The sequence below is a fragment of the Numida meleagris genome, chromosome 16, assembly GCF_002078875.1.
Source record: "Numida meleagris isolate 19003 breed g44 Domestic line chromosome 16, NumMel1.0, whole genome shotgun sequence".
NCBI classification, from domain to species: Eukaryota; Metazoa; Chordata; class Aves; order Galliformes; family Numididae; genus Numida; species Numida meleagris.
The window spans coordinates 1586100-1602028 of NC_034424.1; the positions used below are offsets into that span (position 1 = coordinate 1586100).

Consider the following 15929-nt stretch of genomic DNA (forward strand, 5'->3'; position numbering starts at 1 on the left):
ACAGCTCTCAATTCCCAGCAGATTTTCTGAGGCTGCAACCAAAGAGGCGCAGTGTGTACCCCACGTAACCCCGTTACCCGGCCCAGTTTGGCATTGCCGTGGCGAGTTGTTTCTGATGGATCAGAGCAAAGCACTTCCTTCTTCCTGAGATGACTTCATGCATTTCTAACCTGTGGGATGGAGGTTTCTGAGTCATGGGCTTTCTTCACCTTGCCCAGGGCCCTGCCTCCTCTCTGGGTGCCTCTGGGGGCTTGGAAAGTGTTCTGTGCTTTTGTTTTGAGCGTGAGCTGGTCCTTGGCTTCCAGATTGTTGCTTATCTTTCCGATATAAAAAAGAGCACGTGCATGTGCCTCAGACCCTGGGTTTGTCCCAACTATTTCAGATGATGTAAGGAGAGTTTCTGCCCCTCCCTGCGAATTTGCTTTGCACAAACAGCACTGTGGTTTTTGGATGCTTCGAGGTCAAAACGTGGTACTGAGCGTTGCAGAGTGCTTTGGCCTGATGTAATCCAGCGTCCTCAGCCCCACCAGTGCCCTGGGCTCCATCTCCGGCTGCAAAAGCCACTCCACACTGGTTCTGTTTGTCCCATTTCCCACGCTGAGCCCTTTTGTGTTCCAGGCTCCTGCCGAAGATCCATTACCTCCAACTCTGAATGCTGCTCCTGATGCATCCAATATTCATTTTATGGCTTTGGATGTCCGTTGGTGAAATGCACTGATGTCTCTGGACTAGACGGGACGGATGAAGTTCAACTCTTTGGATCCATTTCAACAGAAATTGCTTTTTCACCTCCTTACACCTCGTGGGCAGAAAACCTGCTTCTTGCAATGCTGATTCATCTTAGTTCTCACCTGAGAAGTATTCAGTGACCTGCTTGGACAAGCTCACCTGAGAGTTATAAATAAATCCTTGTGTAATCTCGCTCAGATGATAACAAGCTGATGGGTAATTATGATTGCCAATAGGAAAAATACCTGTCCTTACAGGCAGGGGCTTCTATTCCTGGGTCTCAGCATTTTGAGGTCATGTTATTACTCACGTCCCCAGACTGGGTGCTGGGCAGTGCTGGGGGGATGGGTTAGATGTGAAATGTGGAACTTCACCGCGACACCTCCGGGCGGTTAGCACCCATCCCAAGGCACACACAGCTCCGAGGGACAAAGGGAGAAACGCAGCCATCTGCCTCGCAGCTTGGATGTGGCTCTGGCTGGAATAAGGGGAACTGGAATGTAAGGCTGAATGTTTGATTTTGGCATTTAACATCCACTGCTCACCTGACGCCCAGGTGCACTTGGTGGCACTTTGCGTGCCGAGCTGGCCTGAAGCCTGAGTGCTGCGAGTGGGAGGATGCGCCACTAATCCCACCCTGAGTCATTCGCGTGCGGGGACTGGGGCGGTCCCAAGGGCTCAGGCACCGCAGGGCAAAGCAGCAGCAGCTCCGTGTGATAAATGTTCCCATTGTGTGCTTTGTTGAAACCACTGGCGTGGTTTAGTTGGAGGGGTTTTGCATCGCTCGTGGGAGGCGGATGCCTGGCAGGGCTTGCAGCCAGGATGCTGAGTGTGGGTTCAGCCATCAGAGCTGAAGGAAGAGCCGTTTTCCCCCCAGTGTCACCCACATCCATGAGATGATGGCTAAAGAGGCTGCCTGAAGTGATGCCTCACCCTTTAGTACTTCTCTTCCCACAAACAGAACATAATTAGGAGATTTTAGAAGCAGCGGTTTCCGTCCCCCAAGCCTTCTGCACTTTGCCTTGTTGAGGAGAAAAAGCCACCACAAGCCATCAAAATTCCATCTTTATGTCCCGGTTGTGTCTCAGGTTTAAGCACTCACCCTTGAAGTGTATGAGGCTGCCCTCAGGAAGGTGTTTTCAGGAGCAAGTGTCACAGTGAGCCATGGGCTCTGGCATTTGGTTGAAATGGGGATTAGGGATGATGGCAAAAGCCATAGGCAGTGTTGTCACCCAGAGTTCCTGACCCATCCCCTGTGCCCGAGTGTCAAAGAGACCTGGAAATGGGTTTCCATGAGTTGGAGTGTCTGCCTCGGCAGCTAAATTTTGTTTCTGTTTAAGACCTGGCTTCTGTTGGAATCATCCCCATGTCTGTCCCCTTGGTGGGCCTGCCACAGGCAGGGGGTTGGAACTCAATGATCCTTGCGGACCCTTCCAACCCAAGCCATTCTATGATTCTAATCTATGATTCTATGAAGTTAGCAGCTAAATCAAAGATCCCATGGAGAGTTGGAGGTCTCTCTAGCAGGTTTGTGGGCACTCAGCCCCTTCAGGCTCTGTTTAGTCATCATAAGGCCCAAGGAATTTGAACACGAGCAATGGTTTTTTCCTTTTCTGGGCATAGCTGGGATTGAGCTTGCCAGAGCAAGTGCTGAGGTTTCCTGGACCATAGTGCAGAGATTGCACAGGATCATAACAGAAACTGGGGTCTCCCAGCCATGCATGGATGGGTTGGGAAGGCAGCAGAGTTTACCTGTCCTCAGGCTCCATTCCTGCTCTTCATAGCAGATATGTGGATTTTAATGAAGGTTACACTCTCAAAAGCATCAGAATATCTTGAGAGAAAGCTTTGTGATAGACAGCTGTAATGCAGGGAGCAGAATTGGGAAGGAGCACGCTCTCATTTCGCCAGCGCGTGCCCGCGGGCAGGTTCGGGGTGCTGGAGCAGAGACATTCCTGGGCAGCTGTGAGTCAGCCCAGCTCCTCCCATGGCATCTTCACTCATCAAAGGTGGGTATTTATAGCACGGGTAGGAGCGGGGAGAGAAATCAAAGAACAGCTTCCCATAAAGACACATAAATCACTCCAAGAGTTCAGCTCTGGGGTTCTGCGTTACCTGCTTTAACGAGAAAGAATAAAAGCACTGTTGGTATTAGCAATATTTTTTAGTATTATTTCATCGGGCTGCTGTTTGAATTAAAACCGTCTTTGGGCAGAGAGATTTTTCCGTGCAATTCTCCCAGCTTTCAGAGCTACCCCAGCAGGCCGCTGAGGACATGATGCCTTACACGGGAGAAAACCTCTTCTCCAGCACAGATCTGCTGAAAAACAATTCAGAAAGTCTGCCCAGACCACTGCTCGCGGTCCGAGCTGTCGGGAGACCTCCAGGCCTTCCGACAAAACGGAGCAGGAAAGCCAGGAGGGTGCTGTACCCAGCCCGGGTGAGAAAATATTTACCACGCCCGAAGAAAGACCTAGCCAAGCGGTGGCTGCTTGTGTGTGCTGGCATCGTCCTCGTGCAGGTGCTAACTGAGGAGCCTGAGCGAGAGGGACTGGCAGGAGGAAAGGTTCCTAGGGAGCAGCTCTGCACACCGGATGCACGGCTCGGAGCTGCACACCTCGGGGCTGCACGGCTCGGAGCTGCGGAGAACCGCTCCAGAGAAGACAGAGCCGCTCCAGAGGCCCCGGCAATCATTCTCTCATCAGCTTCCAGGCACCAACCTCTTGTGCAAACCACGGATGTGCCACGACAAGCTGGGAGACGGCTGCACGGCTCCCGCGGGCAGTGCCTGACTGGTTTATCCCGTGCAGCGCGCTGAGCTGTGGTGAGAAGCTGGCCTGCGCCTGCTCCTGCCCATGGCTGCTGCAGCACTGCCAGCTGCACAGCTGCCCTGTGAGCTGCGGCACTCCTCCGAGGGGACACGAGGACTCTGGATGGTGACATGGGGCCGCTGATGGCCAAGGAGGCACTGAAGAGAGCCCAGGGCTGCAGTGAGTGCACGTTTTAATGCTGATCCAAGCCGGGAGTTGGACTCGATGATCCTTACGGTTCCCTTCCAGCTCGGGATATTCCACGATTGATTCTGTGATTTGTGACTGTGATTAGAGGTCGCGTCACCAGGAGCTGTAACAAAAGGCTGCGGGCACAGTCCTGCGTCGGGTTCGTAGTGCGCTAACCTTCCTGTGACTGCTGTGTAACTCCTTTCCCTGCCTCTGTTTGCATGCTTAGTGTGCGTCAGTTCTCACAAATCACAGCTCAGCTCTCGGAGCTATCTATGAGAGCACACAAGTCCTGTGAGCTTTCCCCCCTTTGCAGTGCTGTAGGAATAAAGCTGCTGGGATCAGACTTCCACAGTGTGCGCCAACCAAAACTTTTAATTAAGTTTGCTGCCCTGTCGTGCGCCCAGAACTGCTGACTGTCCTGGGGAAATAAAACTGCCCAACCAGCAAGAACGGGGGGGTCAGAGCCACAGCAGCGCTGGGGCACAGACTTGTTGGTGCCAGCACCGGGAGAGGGTTCGTGGAGCTGGGTCACAAAAGCCACAGCACCGGGGTGAGATGTCGGCTTGGGAAAGAGCTGGGCCATCACTAAAGCAAGCCAAGGGAGGTGGTGGGAAAGAGCTCTTAGAAGGGGAAGTTGAGCCAGAGGTCACCAGAGAGCCCTTCTAACCTACGCTTCCACTGTTTCCATGCTTATCAAGGGGTTACTGGGAATGTAGAATGCCTTGTGGTTCTAAGTGTGAAATATGGGATCACAGACTGCTCCAGAGTGCCATGACCACAGATTTCTTGAACAGAGTGAGTGTGATGGCATCTGGCTCTGCATAGCAGGGTGCAGCTCAGGGTGAGGCTGCTGCTTCCCCGACATGGACGGGTTCCTTGCGTTAGGAATAAAGACATCAGGCTCATGACCTGCTCCCTGTCTGGCTACAGGGCTCTTTGCAGGGAGACTCCAGTGGCTCTTTGCTGGAAATGCCAGGCCCAGGACTTTCAGTGGATACTGTTGTGTGTCTGCTGGGTTACCACTCATCCCCTGGGACTAGGCTACAGCTCCCTTAATTATACATCTCCAAGTCTGAGTAAGTCAGGGCTGGGTTTCCTCAGCCACGCACTCTGCGAGGAGCCTGTCCTGGAGCCCTGGCATGGGGAGGGGTCCCCTGGACACATTTCCCAAGCCATGGTCTGTGCTCCAGCCATACATATATTCTGTGTCAGGGCTTCTCTGATGAAGGTCAGTCCCAAAAGGCCACAATATGGCTTTGCAGCCCCAGCTTTGCCCTTCAGGCCTCCAGCCCCAAATCCCAGCCTGCAGAACAGCTTCCAAGTTGTGCTACTTTATGCAAGGCCGTGTCCAGACGGACTTTCAAAACTTCCAGGCACAGAGATTCTACTAACTCCTTGGCCAACCTCTTCCAATTGCTTGGGACTGACTTCATCTAATTTCCATGACAGACAGCTGATGTGACTCACCTGTCTCAGAAACCAACAGCAATTGTTTCCTCAGGCCCTGATAAGAACAGAATTCAAATGTTTTTGTAATGACTGCACGTGACCCAGGAGTGGAAGGAAGCTGGCTTGCACACACAGTGATTGCAGAAGAGGTGTGGAAAAGCCCAGAGGGGCACTGCAGGCCAAAACACCGAAACAGAGAAGAGCAGCATGCTGCAGGTCATGGCAACTACAAGGAGACCTGCTTATCTCAAAACAAAACAAAACTGCTGAATCACGAACAGGATTTAGCTACTTAATTTGTACTGAAGAAATGAGCAGTTGGTTGGTGTGCAGCCAGGGAACTGTGTGGGGAAGGGGCAGCAGGGGCACGGTGTCAGCGAGCAGCGCTCCAGGATCAGTCCCTCATCCCTTGTGACGTGCGGGGGAGACGTGCAATCACAGGGAATGGCCGAATGTGGAGTTCTGCAAAATCTTGGAATTCTAACGGCTGTTAAAAATGAAAAGGGGTTCAGCAGTGGGGAAGCGGCGGGGGGGGTTAAGATTTTGCAGAGCTCGGTGTAAACGCGGTGAGCCCTCACGAGAGGGCAGCAGAGACAGAACCACAGCAGCATTCCCAAGGCACTGGCCTGCGGCGTGTCGGACGCTCAATACCGAAGTGCAGTGGTGCAGCTGCAGGAGATGCTGACGATGTGAAAGCTGGTTTGGTGGGAAACAGAATCTGTCGAAACAAGCGAGTAGGTGGGGTGTGACCCAGCAAAATGGAGGCAGAGAGCCCTTAAATACAAAATCCCCACTGCCAAGCCTTACACGCAGCATGTTTCATCGTTCCGCATGGCACAGGGTGGTGAGCTGAGACGTACAGCAATGCAGACATAACAGAGACCACCTCAGCCAACTTCCAGGCCAACTATCGGCAGCCTAACCCTGTGCGACCACTGTAGATTCACTGCAGACATGGTGACTTGAATGAGCTAAATATAACAAGAATGTCACACTTGCTCTGCTGTGCGAAGTCTAGCAGCCCATGTCGAGGCCCCTGGACCCATCTATGATAAGGATGGAGCCCACTCCGTCTTGGGGCTGAAGGATGCTGCCAGGAGCGCACATCCCTGCTGCACAGCATGGTGCAGTGCTGTGATATCTGCACTGCTGTGCACACACCCAGCCCTGCTGTGGCTGCTCCCAGGCATGCACACCACCACAGCTGTTTAGAGCTACATGCACCAGCTCCAGCTGAGCTTGCAGGGGATGAGGCAGCCTGCAGGATGGACTGGGGAGCCTGCGGTACTGTGGAGGGATGACGTGGCTGTGCGCAGTCTCAGAGCAGCGCATCCAGGCAGGCTCTGTATCTGGGGCATGCCAGGACACAGTCCTGTGTTTGCATTCCTAGCCTTGTGCAGGGCTTGTGGCTCCTGGGAGCTGCTTTTTCTGCAGGAGATCCCCTTGCAGCCCAGCTCTGTGGCCTTCCTGATCCACACAGCATTCCCAGTCCTTCTCCTACCTCTCCTTCCTCCAAGCTCTCTCCTTACCCAGGGCTCTTTGGGCCACCTCAGCTCTCTTCCTGCTGCCCTGGACATCCCCAGTCCCATGGGCACAGGGACCTTTGCTCCAGGACGCATCCCTGCTGGTAAAATCTTTTGGCCTTTAAAGCAAACTGCACCCAGATGTGCACTGGGGGCAGCTCCTGGGACATTCCTGCCCTGTGCCTGACATGGGAGTGTGACAGACCTGCTACCCCAGCCCAGTTTGTCATTACACATGCTAACATTTCCATGCCTGGCAGTGTTTAATTTAGTGCTACAGATGCACCCTGTGGGACCAGGCACACTGAGATGCAGCACTCCAAAAATGCTCTAAAAGGGCTTCTCCTGCCCCATGCCCCTGACCCCTTGTGTGCTCCCGTCCCCATGCCCAACCCAAGTGGGCACAGTGGCTCACCCCCCAGTGGCTCAGTTACTTATTTCCAGTGGAGTTGCAAGCAGAACATTTGCAACCCTGCTAGCAGGGACGAAACCTCTGGCACTTACTAACAGGAGCTCCGCGGCAGCTTTCTCATTCTGCACAAGGCTGGGGCGCGAGGGGCAGTGATGCTGCTGCATGCAGAGGCGTGCCATGGGAATTATAAACACAGCTGCTTTCATTAGACACATTATTCACCCTCTGGCTCGCTCTAATCCAGCCTGTCGGACTGATGATGTCTCAGGAGCATAATGGAGAAAATATTAACATGCCTTTTTGTAGCTGGATTGCATGGCCTCAGCACGGTGCTATGCTATTGTGCTGTGATGTCTAGAGTAGGGGAACGTAAAGAGACTGCTGCAAATATGATTGTGAGAGAAGACAAAAGTCAAGGGAAATGATGAGTAATGAAAAAAGCAAGGAACAACCTGGTGAAGGCACCGCAGGGTCTGTGCCTCTCCCTGCATTAAAGAGCCAACCCACAGCAAAGAGCCATGAAATTGGAAACGGATTGAAGGAAGGGTTCACTCAGCAAAAAAATGAGCAGTGGCCTAAGGACATAGAATCACAGAATCATAGAACGGTTTGGGTTGGAAGGGACGTGGAGGGGCCCTGAGGTACGTGGGTGACCCGGCTGGGCCATGGGGTCCCTGTAGTAACGTGGGACAAGGCAGGGCTGCGAGGAGCAGCACGGGGACACAGCCAGGCCCTGTGATACACGGGGTCACCAGAGAGTGCGGTGGGTCCTGTGGCACACGAGGACATGGCACAGCCCCGAGGACACAGTGGGGTGGTGGGGCACACAGAATCACAGAATGTCAAGGATTGGAAGGGACCTCGAAAGATCATCTTGTCCAATCCCCCTGCCAGAGCAGGAACACCTAGATTAGGTCACACAGGAATGCATCCAGGTGGGCTCTGAATGTCTCCAGAGAAGGAGATCCCACCACTTCTCTAGGGAGCCCATTCCAATGCTCTGTTACCCCCACTGTGAAGAAGTTTTTTCTCATATTTATGTGGAATCTCCTATGTTCCAGCTTGCACCCACTGCCCCTTGTCCTGTCATCAGATGTCACTGAGAAGAGCCTGGCTCCATCCTCCTGACACTCACCCTTTACATATCAATAAACATGAATGAGGTCACCCCTTAGCTTCCCCTTCTGCGAGCTAAAGAGACCCAGCTCCCTCAGCCTTTCCTCATCAGGGAGATGCTCCACTCCCTTCATCATCGCTGTGGCTCTGTGCTGGACTCTCTCAAGCAGTTCCCTGTCCTTCCCGAACTGAGGGGCCCAGAACTGGACACAATATTCCAGGTGTGGTCTCACGAGGGCAGAGCAGAGGGAAAGGAGAACCTCTCTCACTCTACTAACCGCAGCCCTTCTCATACACCGCCAGATGCCATTGGCCTTCTTGGCCACCAGGGCACAGTGCCGGCTCACGGTCACCCTGCTGTCCACCAGGACCCCCAGGTCCCTTTCCCCTACGCTGCTCTCCAACAGGTCAGTCCCCAACCTAGACTGGTACCTGGGGTTGTTCTTGCCCAGACGCAAGACTCTACCCTTAGCCTTGTTCTATTTCACTCGATTTCTCCCCGCCCGACTCTCCAGCCCGTCCAGGTCTCGCTGGACGGCAGCACGGCCTTCTGGCGTGTCAGCCACGGCACCGGGGACACGGCTCAGAACCGAGGTGTGCTGAAGCACGCGGACAGCAGGGCCTGAGGCAACGGGGGACACGGCTCAGCCCTGCGCGGTGTTGAGCACAGGGACGCAGCGGGGCCCGAGCCCTCACGGACACAAGGCCGTAGCGCAGCCCTGAGGCACGGAGGACACGGCAGGGCGGCAGGGCACGGAAGGGACACGGCTCAGCGCCGCCGCCCCCACCGCGGCCGGGATCCCCGCCGCCCGGCAGCTGTCGCTTTAAGAGCCGCGAGGCCGCCGCTGCCGCCCCCGCCCTCGCCCGCCCGGCCGGCCCGAAAGAGGCCGTGATGCAGCGCGCCCGCCCGCCCGCCGCCACAGCCCCGGCTCTCAGGTAAGCGCTGCCGCCGCGCTCGGCCCCACCCCGCACCGCCACCACCGGGGGAGGCGCTGCCCGAGGCGGCCGCCCCGCCCATCCCGTCCCGTCCTGTTCCCGCCGGCGGCGCTGCGGGGCGGGGGGTGCGGGGTGAGCGGGGCCCGTTCCGCTGCGGGCCTCCCGCGGGCAGTGGGAGCTCGAGGGGTCCTGGGTGCCCCGCGGTGGGGGCTGAGCCCGGGCCGGGCTGCCCTGGGGCTGGGCCCTGCTGCCTGGGGGTGTTTGTTAACCCTCGCGTCCCAGAACTAGTTCTTCCTCACCGAGATGCTGCTGGCTGGCTGATGATTTCATTAGCTTAATTTTTTTGTTTTCACTCGTTTGTTTTGTTCTTCTCTTTAGGAAAGAGAATTCAGGTGGCTTTCCCCCCCCTTTTTTTTTCTTTTTTCTTTTTTTTTTTTTTTTTCACTGAAGTAGACTTCTGTGGGAAAGCTCTGCTTTTGTTTGGCTTTTGCTGTTTGATGCTCGGTGTGAGTTTGCTGCGCTGTGTTTGTCCCTCTGTTCCGTGGTGCAGCGGCTGCTGCTGCCTCCCGGGCCTGGGTTTTGTTCCCCTGGCGGATCTGGGCTGTGAGCCCCTCTGGGTTGTGGGGAGGTTGTGGGTAAAGACAAAATAGGAACGTCTGCTCTGTGACTGCAGCGTGGTGTCTTCTCCAGTGGAATCCTTTAAGCCCAAAGGGAAAAGGAAAGGAAGGAAAACATGATAAAGCAAAAGTTTGGTTGCTTTGCTTTGCTTTGCTGGACGCAGAAGGGGAAAAGTGTTACAAGGGAATGATACTGAGTGGTTTTCTCACTGCTTCTTGTATTCGTCTGAGACTGAAAAATAAAACTCTTCAAACTGCTTCAGTCAAATGCTGAGCTCTTCCCTTTTCCCTTTAATGGACTCTGTTGGAAAAAGAGGGGGGAAAAATTTCTAACAAACAACAGTGCTGCCTGTGGGGCTGATGTGAGTGTAACACAGGCTGCTGAAGGAAGGGCAGCTCTGGGGAACCAGCAGCGATGCTCCTGTGGGTTGTTCTTCCTCCCCTGAATTTGGTTTGTACACAGGGGCAGCCCTGGCCATGGAGAAGCTGTGTGCACAGGTCTGTGGTGAGAGAGGGAGAGCCAAAAACAACCAGACTGGGGGGTAACTGAGAGCTGTCGTTTTTCCTGAGGAGGATGCTCCAAGCGTGTGGCTGTCAGGTGAGGCTTCGGGTTGTTCTGTGGATAGCGGCAAGTGGAGGTTTGTATCCTCTGGTCCTGAGCAACCGCTGTGGAGGCAGTGAGAAAAAGTCACTTGGCTTCCCAGATATGGGGAGTTCTCATCTGGAGTCCATGGGTGAAATGGGACCTGGATGGGGTGGTCTCTGTAGAGGTGCTCCTGCAGCTGTGCACCACCTGATGCTGTTCTGCTGCTGCAGGGGTCCTTGAGTAACTTAGTAGTGACTGAAACGCTCAAGAACCAGTGTCTTGGAGCCCTGAGCCCCTCCAGATGGGAGAGCTGTGCAGAGAGCAGCAGATCTGGGTAATGTGCTTGGGGAATGATGCAGCTGAGACACACTGTGCTCAAAAACTCTCACCATGGATGCGCTGAGCGGCTCTGAGAGCAGAGGAGTGAGGGGCATGGGAGGAGGGGCTTGGGTGCCCAAGAAGAGGCAGGAATTGTGCAAAAGATCTGACTTAAAGAATTTAATGCTCAGCGTGGTGCTGAGCAGCGCTGTGGCTGCCTCTGCAGGACCAGCTCAGGGCAGGTTCTCTGAGAGCCCTGTGGCAGAACTGGTTGCTTCATTCCCTTCTCTAAGTATTCTGCCATCCCCTTGGGCGCTCTGTATCTGCTCATGTTTGCCAAATACTGCCTATGCTGTTCTTAAACTGCAGCTGTTTGTGCAGGTTCCCAGTTACTGCACGGTTGCTCTTACTGTGTTTATTTTAGTGGCTATAAACCGATTTTTCAAAAGGAGTCAGAACCTGAGCCGAAAAGTCTCATTTTCTTTATTTTCTTCCTCGTGATTTGCTTGAGAAGCTGCACCATGGGATATAGTGGCTGAGCCTGTGGTTATCTCCTCTCCCCCCTTCCCTGCCTTGAGTTGACAGAGAGGTGGTTTCCCAGGGACCTGGGCAGCTGTCCTCCACCTGAGCAGTGTACTTTGCCTTTGGTGGTTGATGTATGTTTGGGGTGGTGTTTGCTCTGAATCCTATAAAGTTAGGAACTTGGCTGAGGCATAGAAAGCTTGAAGGAGGCCTTTTCCTCTCGTGATGCTTTGTGTAACCAGAATGTTTGCACTCAAACAGAGCTATGGGTCTTTTAAAAACCACAGGGCAAGAAGCTTCTTTAGGTCAGTCCTTCAAATTGTGTGAGGCTGAGTCACGCTTGGAGCCAAAGGTGCCATCACTGACCAAATGGTTGCACTGTGGCTCTGTCCTCCTGCACTCAACAGAGCAAAGCCGCTCAGTGGTTCTCATGGGGGTGGGTTAGGGTCAGGGTGGTTCTCATGGTCACATCGAGAACTCATAGTTAAAGTGTAATCTTCTTGGGAGTTAGCAAGTAGCTTTGAAGAGAGAGAGAGAGAGCCCAGTGTGCTTAACTTGATGCCCTCTCTCCTGGTAATAAATGCATGTTGCCTTTCCACTCTGATCTCTGCTTCCTTCTGCTTGTTTCATAAGAGTTACTTTTGCAAGTTGAACTGAAAATAGGTGCTGGAAGTAGTGAATAATCACTTCCCTTGGAATAATCCCGCGATGAGAAGAGCCAAGGATTCCTCATGATCTCCTGTTAGAGACAGGCAAACTTTTTTTCCCCTTCCTGTATGCTCTGTTGAACACTGGAGAGTGATTTCTATCCAAGAATTTTAAAGAAAACCTTCCAAAGCCCTTAATGGCCAACTAGGGGCAGCACGGGAAGGGCTGCCTGGGGGCTGCTGCTGGGAGCAGCTGATGCAGGATGGGACAGCTGTGGTGGAAGTGAGGGAAGGTCAGGCTGCAGCACTGAATTTGCAGGCACGAGTGTGATGCTGCTGCAGTACCACTGCAGTGCTTCTTCAGGAACACGGTGCAGCTGGCCCAGCAGTGATGAACCAGGAGTGAAACATGGGAATCAGCTGCTACACTTCTCCTACTCATTGTTCTGCTCATGTTTCCCCCCCCTGCCAAGACCTTCACCAAAACAAAAACCTCATGGGGATGTAGCACAGGGAGGAGCATGGGACTCATGAATGTTTCTGGAGCTTCACTGGAAGCGTAGGTTTGAGTTCTTCTGCATCACTTTAAACAGCTTCAGGGTAAAGACTGCTTTCTAGAGAGCTTGTTGTTCCCTCACTTCTCTGCAGAACTCCTCTTTTCCTTGGGAGCATCCAAGATTTGTGTGATCGCTGTGGGGAGATGCTCATACACAGGTCCAGAATCCAGAAGTGCAGAAAACACATCCATGGCCCTGCTATTCCCTCTTTAATGGATTGCTTTTCCAGATGATGTTCAACTTGCAGCTCTGAGATTTCTTTTATGCTGTACCAGTGCCTGCTTAAAACCAGAGTTTGCATAGATCCGTGAGTGCTTGCAGCCTGCAGAGAAGCAGGACGTGATGCTGCAGTTAGATGCTGGCGAACTGTCTCGCTGCCTGCAATTGTGTGGGAGGAAAATATGGCTCATGGTTGTGTGACCCCAATGGGGAGAAAAGCAGCTGGGGTTTAACAAACTGGTTAAAACTGTGTAGGCCCCCCAAATTCTCCCGAGACATCTCTGCTTTCCTAGAAGCTTCCTTTAACAAGCTGATTTCTCAGGCTGATTGCTTGCAGATGAGATCATGCAGTGTGTTTTGCAGGGAAGGAATCTGAACTCAAACTGGTGAGCCAGAAAGTTTTAACACACAAGTCACATGCCCAGTGTCCTCATGGCACATACAAAACACTAAAGACTGTGAAAGCATCCATCTCAGGGCGGCTTTGTGCTCCAAAAAGAGCTTTCTGAATAAGCAGCGCGCCAAGGGATGCTCTTGAGCGCTGGGTCCTGTTGCTTGGACAGGAGCAGGAGAGAGCAAGGAAGTATTTCATCTTTCCTTAGCTCTGTTTCTCTCTTTAGTGCGTGTGGCGCTGGGATAAGCCCAAGCGAGGGAAGGCTCTCATCTGCCTTAATTCCACAGACGCTTTTCTGCTGGCATCGGCAAAGGAATTTGTGTAGGATTGATGGTATTTTTACTGCTAATGCATTAGAACTTATTCAACAGTGAAAACTTAATGGTAATGTTCTGCTGCAGAGGATCCCACAAATTTCTGGCCCTCGCAGGAGGGACGTTGTTCTCCATTTCTCTTGATGGCAACTGGGCTTAAGGTGTCCTTCATAGAAAAGCCTTTTCTTCTAAAATAATCACAGCCATAGTTCAAGAACGTTGCGAATTCTGCAAAGCTGTTGTGAGGTGATGTTGGGTGTGTGCTGCCAGCAGATGGGAATAAGCTGAGTTTGGATGCCGGGAGCTTTAAGGACAAGCTGTTCTTCCAGGCAAGGTGGGAAGGCACCTTTCTGATCCCAGGGCCTCTCTGGGCCTGACATGATTTCCTCTTCCAAATCAAAGTATTACTTACACAAAACTTTTTTTTTTTTTGTGGGCTGGGGGGATGTTACTGATATTGGTTATGGAAATAGGAGATGAGAGGAGCCATTTGTTTCTAAAAAAAGAAAAATGGGAGTTAGGCATGGAAATGTCAAGTCCTAAACCTGGGATCTGCCCGTGTCCTGCCTGTGGATGGGATCCTGCAGGTTGGTGCACAGGCTGGCTGCCCTCCCAGGGCTGGCTGGAGGTGATGGTCTTCTGCTCTGAGGAGTGCTGCCTGCACCTTGTTGTGTCTGTGGAGCTGCTAAAGCCACAGCCCTTTCAGAGCTCATGCTCACAGAATGCATGAGCAAGGCATGAAACTGGGTGGAGTTGTACCAAAATTTGGACTTGGGGCCTGTCTGCTCCTCGTGCAGCAGCTCTCTGGGTGTTTGCCTGGATGAGCTCCCAGCGGAGATGATGCTCTCTTGACCTGAGATGACTTTCCTCTCTTGATGCTTGGGTAAGGTGCCCAAATCTGACCGTAATGCTGTGCAGCACAGAGCTCCAGGTGTCAAGTGAACCTGAAACAAGTCCATGCCTGTCAGGGGATGGCAGGGAGGTGGTTGTTCTGTACTATGGGAGATGGAGGAGAGGGCAAGAGGACAAGGAGAGGGAGGGAGGGAGGGATGGACGGACGGACAGACAGACAGACGGAGTCAACCGTTGTGCTCCTTCCCCAGGATTGTTGTACATCCCGAGTCTGCCAACTGCAATGTGGAAGCCAGAAGAATAGGGTGGGGTATTTTCTTCCAACCAGATGAATTTATGCAGTGAAAATGAAAAGCTAGTTGAGTTTCTCTGGGAATAGCATTTAAGGTGTAAAAACATCCCACCCATCAGTAATGGAGAGCTGCAGAAGAGCGCAAATACAGGCACAAAGCTTGCAGAGCACAGTGGCTTTTTGGCTTTCCTTTTTGCTTGAAGGATGGGAATCTGGGCATGTTCTGTCACCTATATCGTTTGGTTGTGGTCGCAGTCCTTTGTGTTGCTTTCTTATTGAGAGTTAAACTTGCCAAGCTTCAGGTTTCATCATCCATCTGCATTACTGCTGTGTTATTTCACTTGAGCTCATTTGTTTCTGCCTGTCCAAGCACACACGCACAAAAACTGTAGCAGAAATAGCTGGAGTAGGGGCATTCTCTAAATGTCAGCCTACGGTGAGTGCCTTCCAGTGAGCTCAGGGCTGTTCACCAGTTCCTGACAAGCTGTCACATTTCCATGCATGGTAACGTGAGCTTCCAGGAATGCTGCTTTCATTTCTGTGTTTGTAGTGGAGCTGAGCTGGGGGTGCTTGTGAGAATATATGTTTGGTGTGAGCCTCCAGTGCCATGTTACTGTTTGGGATGAGGTGTTGGCCATGTGTGCTATGATTCAGCTGTGGGAGAGAACAGAGCTGCAGAGCCACCCATGCAGCAAGCTGCTCACTGCTCTGCTGGACGTGGGTCCCAATGGTGTAAGCTCATCCCATGTACTTTGTTCTGGAGAGCGCGTGTTTTGCATTTGACTGGACTGTGGTGGATATCATTCCAATATCCTTCCTCTTCCCATCACTTCGCTGTCTATCCATGTAGCTAGCAGCAATCTTCTGTTTTCTTGCATGTTTTGGAACAGTGCAGGCAGGGCCTCGTGCAGACGTGCTCTGAGGACTGACTCCCTGTGATTAGCAGTGGCTCAGACTCCAATGTGGCGTTTTTTGACCTCATCCCAATGCTGGAAGGACACCGAATAGCAGCAGTACTTCTGAGACATCCCCAGAGTATGAACTGAGTGGGAAAGGATTTCTTTCAAAGTTGCTGCAAGCTTCTTGAGAGCTGCTGGCCGCCTGGCTTTTTGCTTGTGTTCTGGAAGTCTCGTAAGCTTTTGTGTTTGAGTACATAGCTGAAGTTAAATGCCAAGAAGAAATCTCTTATGGAGAGTGCTAATTTGTGCAAGGACGGGCTGATGCAGTGTGCTGACCCTGCCTGAGACCTGTGCGGTGCATCACAGCGTGGATACTGGTATGCCAGTATCCCTGCCAGCACACAAATAGCCCTTGTGTCGTCCTCATCAGCCAAGCTTTAGTACAACCTAGAAAGATCTCTTCACAGAACCTCAATGGGAGTCTTTGCTGCAAGCGCTGGCAACAATTCTTCTGCATCATCTCCGTCTCTATCACAGAAATGTGG

General features: G+C 52.7%; 1 protein-coding gene across 1 annotated transcript in view; it reads left to right on the forward strand.

The window, feature by feature from the left end:
* The window catches only part of LOC110407001 (discoidin domain-containing receptor 2-like), a 53216-nt gene continuing 46385 nt past the window's right edge, over nt 9099-15929 (forward strand). The window contains exon 1 of the mRNA XM_021414163.1: nt 9099-9167. The gene's annotated coding sequence lies outside the window, so the exon portion shown is untranslated. The remainder of the gene's footprint in view (nt 9168-15929) is intronic.